Below are 8,677 nucleotides of genomic sequence, written 5' to 3'. Positions count from 1 at the left end.
ATAGTAATGAAATGGATTGCACAAATTAAATTTTTATGATTATGAAAATAATAATAGAACTCTTTCAAAGATCATAAAGTAATGTTACGATGCAAAAGAATAGATGTAAATAAAATATAATGTTCATTATAAGATTACAATTTCACTTTTTCTGCTTTTGACATAGTCAAACAAGATCCAATTATTTTGCACTATTTTTTACTTTACTAAATAAAATAAAAATAAAAATAAAAAAAGAAGAAAGAAGAAGAAGAAGAAGAAGAAGAAGAAGAAGATATCCCTATTGAATTTTTGAGATCTTTCCAAAAAAGTAATTTGTTTTACAAACTTTAATCTGTACCTTAGAAAGTATATCTATGAAAAAAGCTTAATTGATAAATATCTAATTTTTATTTATTAATTATTTGAACTCAAAAATAAAAATGTAAAGAACAAACACCCTCTAAAATTTTAGGAGTCATTCACAAATATTAAAATTCCTAAATTCTTTTAGGTTATGACAAATAACTCAAATTTGTGAAAAATAATAAAATCATCTTAACTCACTCAAAATTGACGATCGAAACTTTTTTTTTAATTTATACTCTTGAGATGATCCCAACCCTTAGTAAGACAATTGTATAAAAAATCACACTTGTTTGAAAGATATGATGAAATCTTTGAAAACCCTTATGTTATGTTTTCAACTTTGTCTGCATATGATTAGTCTTGATTGTTTTGAACAAAACAACAATATAAGGTTACAAGAAACCGTCAAAAATATGGATCCAATAGGAATATGGGTCCCATTGAGTGTGCCAAAATGTGAATCAAATGAGATGCAACAGTGCAATGCAAGATCCAAACTCACACTTACATTCACTCAATAGAGTTGAAGATATATGCATAAAGCAAATGATAAATAATAATACCATAGAAAAGATCTTAGAATGCTTTATTATTACTTGATACTTTCTTGAATGTTTGATGTAGATTTGGTATCATTGTGAAAATGTGAAGTTTTGGTTAAGATAATGGATGCTTGATATTGATAGTGCTAGGATATAAAATTGTTCTTGATAATAATGCTAGCTTTTCTTTTGAACTCATGAATATGCTATGGGAAATGATTGAATGAAGTTCTTATTTATATGCCCCGCATAACATTCACTCGATGGAGATTAATTAGAAAGATCAATGAATGAGAAAGTTTGAGAGAGGATAGGACTTATAATTACACATGCATTGATGAGGTGGAAGGATAAAAATGAATGTAAATGCATAGAGGAATTTGAGATGGGAAAATTAAATAAATTATTTGAATTTATTTAATTTTGGAAGAAATGTTAAGCTAATTAAATAATTTTTGAAAATTGTTTAATTTTAGAGGATCAAAAGATGAATTAATTAAATAATAAAAATATTTAGTTAATACTGGAGAAAATAAAAATAATAATCAAATAATTAAAAATAATTGAATTAATTGAGATATAAAATGTTAGCTTAGTTAAATAATTGCAACTTATTTAATTAATATGGATAGAAGAATTAATTAGAAGGTAATGGCATGACAAGATTAAAATGCATTAGTCATTTTTAGATGTCCACATCAACAACTAAATTTTTTTTAAAAAAATTTAAAAAGAAGAAGTAAGAACGATAAAATTAACTATAAAGCCATTAGTATATTATGAAATTTTTATAGTAGTATTTTGAACCTTTTATTTGAAACTTGTTAAGTTCAATCCCATTACATGTGTTATTATTTTTAACATAATATGGCTAGCATTATTTCATTTAATGTGAAATGGTGTTTATTGGGATTATACATAGTTTTTTATTATGGCAAAAACAGGTTTTGAAGGGACCCAAAACCTTTTACATAATAAAAGCTCCATGAAGTCTCAACTAGCAGTTAAGCCAACAAAGAACACAACAACAAAAAAGCCCCATTATAGAGATAAACCACAAAATAATAAATGGGGCATAGACCAGAGAAACCTCAACCAGAAAATTGTCCTAACATAATGAACATGAAAACACCAGACAACCTAAAACGAAGCTGCAAAAAGAACAGCCAACAGCCAACCAAAAACCAGCCCCCAACCAAGAACCATCAAGAATTACATTTAGAGCTACTCTTGTGGGAACGAAGAGTCATGTCAAAAGAAGGCTTAGAGAACTTAGCTTTCTTTCCCTTGACAGAAATCCAACCCTCTTCCACATGTGTTGCCTTATCATGCCAGTCCAACACACCATTATCTTGAGAAAGAATGCCTACAACCATTGTCTTAGAGATATAATCAATATTCCTCCCTGCAGGCATAGCCATATCAGAAACACCACCAAATTTGATAGTCAGAGCGCTATCAACTGAAATAGTACCTAAAGTAGCAGCTTGAGGCCCAATCACTTTCTCTTTAAGGGTTTCAACATGGTAATCTTGCACAACTTTAGCATCCGCACCATTTATGACATCCGGAGAGGATGCCCCAAGACCTTGTGATTCCATCACAACCACCTCAGAAAAACTCCTATGTTGATCTGATTTCTTCTCAACTGTATAATGTTGTTGAGAAGCACCTTTCCACCATGTAGTCGTCAATGCCTTTTTCTCAATTCCACATTGAGCAGCCGCATGACCTGTTTTAAACATCTTCTACATCAGAAGGGAATCCCTTCATAATCCAAAGACTGAACCCAAGAACCCTTAGAAGATTTGAGTAAAATCTTAGCAGGCAGCCCTTTTAAAACATCTATTTCAACCAAAATGCGGGCAAAGGTGGAGTGAAAATATCAGAGGATTCATCATCCACTATCAAGAAATCTCCAAGGGCATCACCATCCACTATCAAGAAATCTCCAAGGGCATCACCCACTTCCTCTAAAAGAGGATCAACCCATAAGTGAAGGGGAAGATTAGGAAGCTGAACCCAAATCGGAATTTTATTAAACCTTTCTGAAGAAGGGTTGAAATCAAAATATTTTTTCCTCCCAACTAAAATAATGACCATATAAGATTTTACTCTTGTCCTGAGCATTATCAATCTTAGCAATAAATAACCCCTTAGCCATTGGGAAAATATGAACTTTACCAGTAATAAGAGACTCCTACTATTTTGAGATCTAGGTGTGCAGTTGAGGGAGGCTAGGCCATAAATGGAAATGGCATTTGCAACGAGAATGAACCCACCATCAAATGGTTGTTTCCCTTGCCGTGATATCGAAGCTTCTCGAGACCGCCTCTGCCCAACAACAGTGGGAGCACCCTCGAGAAGGGCATCCATGGGTTGAGGGCAATCCACCGATGAGGGAGGAAGGACAACACAACTAGAGGAAGGAGGAGGGAAAGCAGGGTCGTTATCAGTGGTGGCGATAAGGCGGGCCGAACCATTGCAGGCAACGTCATTCAAAGTTGAGCGAGCGGGAAACTTCACAAACAACGCCATTACAAATCACCGCCCCTAATTCGATTGAGCTTTGAGATTACATAGTTTGTTTCATCATAATTAATGAAATAAATTATTTAAGCATTTGCATTGTATAGGCAAACTACTAAAATAGACAATAGTTAGAAAGATATATGAGTTGGTGGGTTCACATTATTATCATATGATGTCAAATACACAACAATTTTTTACCCTAAATGTGTGTTGTTTCATACTTAAAGAATATTTTAAACTGTTATTGTTTTTTTATTATTAAAAACACAAAACAAGAGTGTTGACCTTGTATAGATTAAATTTGCATGGTCATATGCAGACATTCCTGGTCTTGATCCGGATTTAGTCATGCATCACCTCACCGTCGTTGCGGGAGCCAAGCCTGTCAAGCAGAAACTTCACAAGATGCATCCTCAAATTGCAATACTAGTCAAAGCAGAACTTAAGAAATTGTTAGATGTTGGTTTTATTAGACCAATTGATTATGCAAATTGGATCTCCAATATTGTGCCTGTCGACAAACCAAATGGGGGCATCTATATTTGTACTGACTTCAGAGATCTGAACAAGGCATGTCCTAAAGATGACTTCCCCCTACCAAACATCGACATAATAGTGGACCTAACAGCAGGACATGCCATGCTTTCACTCATGGATGGCTTTTCAAGGTACAATCAGATAAAGATTGCACTAGAGGATCAACATAAGACAACCTTCACATGTCCATGGGGCACATACTGCTGGAATGTAATGCCTTTTGGTCTCAAGAATGCAAGAGTGACCTATCAAAGGGCAATGACCACTATCTTCCATGATATGATGCATACCATAATGGAAGATTATGTTGATGACTTACGAGCAAAATCACTCACAAGAGAAGGTCATCTGGACATATTAGAGAAAATCTTTGATAGACTAGAACAATATCATGTTCAACTCAACCCAAAGAAATGTCTCTTTGGAGTAACCGCAGGGAAACTTCTAGGATACATTGTCTCAAGCAAAGGCATTGAGGTCGATCCAGCAAAGGTTAAGGCAATCATGGACATGCCACCACCAAAGAACATTAGTCAGCTAAGGACATTACAAGGGCAGCTACAGTCCATCTGAAGATTCATTGCACAGCTGCCAAATAAGTGTCACCCTTTTACACACTTGCTACACAAAAATATCCGCTTTCAGTGGGATGCTAGATGCCAACAAGCATTCCAGATGCTTAAAGATTATCTCATGAATACACCATTGTTGATCCCACTAGATCTGAGTAAGCCTCTACTACTTTATATATTAGCAACTAATACAGCATTAGGAGTGCTATTGGCTCAACACAATGCAAAAGGCAAAGAATGTGCTATATAGTACATCTCTCGCACATTGGTTGGCTATGAATTCAATTACACACCTATTGAGCGAGCTTGCCTAGCAGTAATCTTGGCAGCCACTAAATTGAGGCACTATCTATTAACACACAAGGTACAACTCATTGCAAAGATCGATCCACTCAAGTACTTACTCAGTAAAGCCGCATTGACTGGCCGCTTAGCCAAATGGGTGATGATTCTAAGTGAATTTGACATCGAGTATGTGGATCGTAAGGCTATCAAAGGGCAAGTTATGGCAGATCACTTGGCCGATGCACCACTCATAAGCGATCATCCTCTCATTTCCAATTTTCTAGATGAAGAGATATTCATGATCACAGAAGCACAACCATGGAAACTATACTTTGATGGTTCATACACTAGGCATGGCTCGGGGGTAAGCATTCTGTTTATCACACCTCAAGGTGACAACATCCTGAAGTCTTACAGACTCATATTTCCATGCACAAACAACATAGTAGAATATGAGGCCTTGATCACAGGACTCGGGCTAGCCATACAATGGAAGTTACAAGAACTGCAAGTATATGGCGACTCCCAACTAGTCATTTGACAAGCAACCGATGAATATCAGACCAAGGATGCCAAACTCATGCCATACAAGAAAATAGTGGACTGTCTAAAGGCATCATTTAGTACTATCACCTTTGAGCAGATACCTAGAGATCAAAATCGAGCTGCTAACGCTATGGCTACTATTGCATCTCTCCTAGATCTTCCGCAAAATTCAACACGCTATGAGTTCTTGGTCGAAAAACTTTGGATTCCCGCTTATGATATCCCCGAATCCGAGATGATATGTCACCTTGTCGGTTCTGAATCCCCATGGTACAGTGAGTTCTACACCTATCTCCACGATCACGCACTTCCTCCTAACCAATCTAATAACCAACGCAAAACCTTCATTCGCCAAACCGCTCGATATATCATTATTGTTGAAACCCTATATCGACGTAGTCTTGATGGTACTCTCCTTCGATGTCTAGAACAAGATGAGATAACAAAGGCCTTGGAAGAGGTGCATGAAGGAATTTGTGGGACTCACTCAAGTGACCTATCACTAGCCAAGAAGATCATACGAGCTGGATACTATTGGCCATCCATGGAAAAAGACTCCTACTACTTTGTCAGAAAGTGCAAAAAATGCCAAGTTCATGGAGACCTGATACATGCACCAGCACAGGAACTGCAACCAATCACAACACCATGGCCTTTTTGTCAATGGGGACTTGACCTTGTGGGTAAAATCCATCCATCTTCATCCAACGACCACAAATTCATTATTATCGCCACTGAATACTTCACAAAGTGGATCGAAGTTGTTCCACTTACCCAAGTCATCGGCAAGCAGATCACCTCATTCATCCTTAATTACATCATCTGCTGGTATGGTGTACCCATGTCCATCATCACAGATAACGATCTTCCTTTCAAAAATCAGGATGTCTGTGAACTCTGTGAGAAGTTTCACATCCAACATCGCTTTTCCACTCCCTATTACCCACAGGGCAATGGTCAGGCAGAAACATCAAACAAGAACATATTAAGAATCCTCAAGAAGGCAGTCAATGATGTCGATCGTGATTGGCTTGTTCAATTAAATCCAGCACTATGGGCGTATTGAACTAGTATTTGAACCCCTACAGGCGCAACTCCTTACTCACTGGTCTATGGTGCAAAAGCCATCCTTCCCATCAAGGTTGAGATACCATCTCTACGGGTTTCCTTGCATAATCTGATAGATGAAGCATACAGAGTATCACATCTTCAAGACTTGGAGCTACTTGATGAGAAACGACAAGCTGCATACAACCACCTCAAATCCTATCAGCAACGCATGAGCAGAAGCTATAATCATCGGGTTAGACCTCGTACATTTGAGGTAGGTGATCTTGTTCTTCGAGAGAATCCTCGTAACCAACCAAACAAAGAACATTAGGAAAAGTTTGAATCAAACTGGCTGGGTCCATATGTTATCATTGTTGTATTTGGGTCTAGGGCATATCAGTTGACTACTTCAGAAGGAGAACCGCTAGCAGATCTAATCAACAACATGCATCTCAAACGGTTTTATACATAAGTTGTACAAAGCATCAAGCTCCCATACATACCGAAAAAATACCAAAAACATTCAGAAAAATGTCCTGAAGAAAATACAAAAACATCAAAATAGTAAAGAAAAATCATACATCCAAACGGTGAACAACCACTCTAGTGGCACCTTGGGTAAGTGCGATGGTGAAAACCTGGCAAACAGGTGCCACTCGTAAATGCTATGTCTCCATTATCTTTCAGGCTTGTTGCGATCACATTCATTACATACACACATCCATCTGCCCAAACCATGGCTTGTTATTGATCTGCAATCAAGAAAAGTACTTCATGCGTCTTGCATCCCGCTTTTTTTCAGAGTCATGTCTAACACTGGGGGCAATACCCTTAACCTATTGATGGAAGTGGATTCTACATTGCTTGTGATTCATTGGGTTCTTCATTCAAAATTGTCTCACAAAATACCAAAAACATTCAAAACAATCACACAATACCAAAAACATTCAAACAATCACAAAATCCAAAAAACATCATAAAACATCAAAAATCAATCAAAAACATGGCAACACCTTGTATATACACATTCAAGTAGACACCAAACAAACATTGAAAAAATACTCACACGATGATCACTTATCAAATCGACCAAACAATCAACATCAACACTCAAACTGTCTTCAACAAGGATGCATCCTTCCTTACCAAAACAAAGACAAGATGACATTTTCTTTGACAAGAAAATTCTATTTAAGCTACCAAATACTTGGTTGATTTATAGGTTATTCATTCATTTATATATATCAGCTTCCTATGCTACTCCGGGATATCCACAAGTGATTAGAGTGGCTGGGACGGTTCCTAAGCATTGTTTGTGTCTTCTGCGAATTATTTTGATGAAGTTCTGGGGCATGTACTAATGGTGTCTATGTGGGAAGTTCACTAAGATACACAATCATATGTCAAATACAGTCATAGATCACTACGACTTGTTGACTACAGCGTATACCTCGACCATATGAGCATGAACCATTATCGTGGGTCCATATTCTTTATTCTTTATATATGTTGTTTGCTTACATGTACAATGCTCCATCTTTGGTTCCTACTGCCTCATCCACGCTCGATAATGATTTGTCTCTTACTACGGTATGAACTTGTCTTAGGATATGATTGGCAAAAGATGAAGGAGGTCGTTCCAAGTCATGCATGAAAAGAGATAATCCTTGTCTGTTCCGCAAGCAATACTTAGGTCAACTTGATCCATTATATCAAGTTGTTTGTATTAACTTGCTATATCAAAATCCATGTAAGGAATACTCAGGTCATCTTGAATTATTATGTCAAGGTGCTTGTATTTTCTTACAACATTTTAAAGCTCAATGATGAAAAATAAAAGCACTATGGATCGTCATTCCATCTCATCTGTATATATTGCATTTCGTTGCATTACATCCATCCATACATTCATAATAGCTGCATATCATTCATACATAGTAATGACAATGGATACTCTATTTTCCAATTCTTCCATAGGAATGAGTCATAGGTCCTCTATTTCTTCTATGTAACATCGAATCCCCCCTCACCCTCCCCATCTCGATAATCAGCATCACATACCCTACATAATTTCCCATCAACCCAATCAAGCAAGTTACTTTATCTGCACAGGTACATCGACTCCCACACACCTAAACTATCAACAGATACTCTGATCAAGTATATTCGGGTCTCAACAAGTAATCGATCATGGTAATCCTAGACTACATCAGGCATTTATCATAATGACCTAGTCTCAACGGGGCTACTATGATTCATCACAAC

The sequence above is a fragment of the Cryptomeria japonica genome, chromosome 1, assembly GCF_030272615.1.
Source record: "Cryptomeria japonica chromosome 1, Sugi_1.0, whole genome shotgun sequence".
NCBI lineage: Eukaryota > Viridiplantae > Streptophyta > Pinopsida > Cupressales > Cupressaceae > Cryptomeria > Cryptomeria japonica.
Note: the sequence above shows the minus strand (reverse complement) of the source record.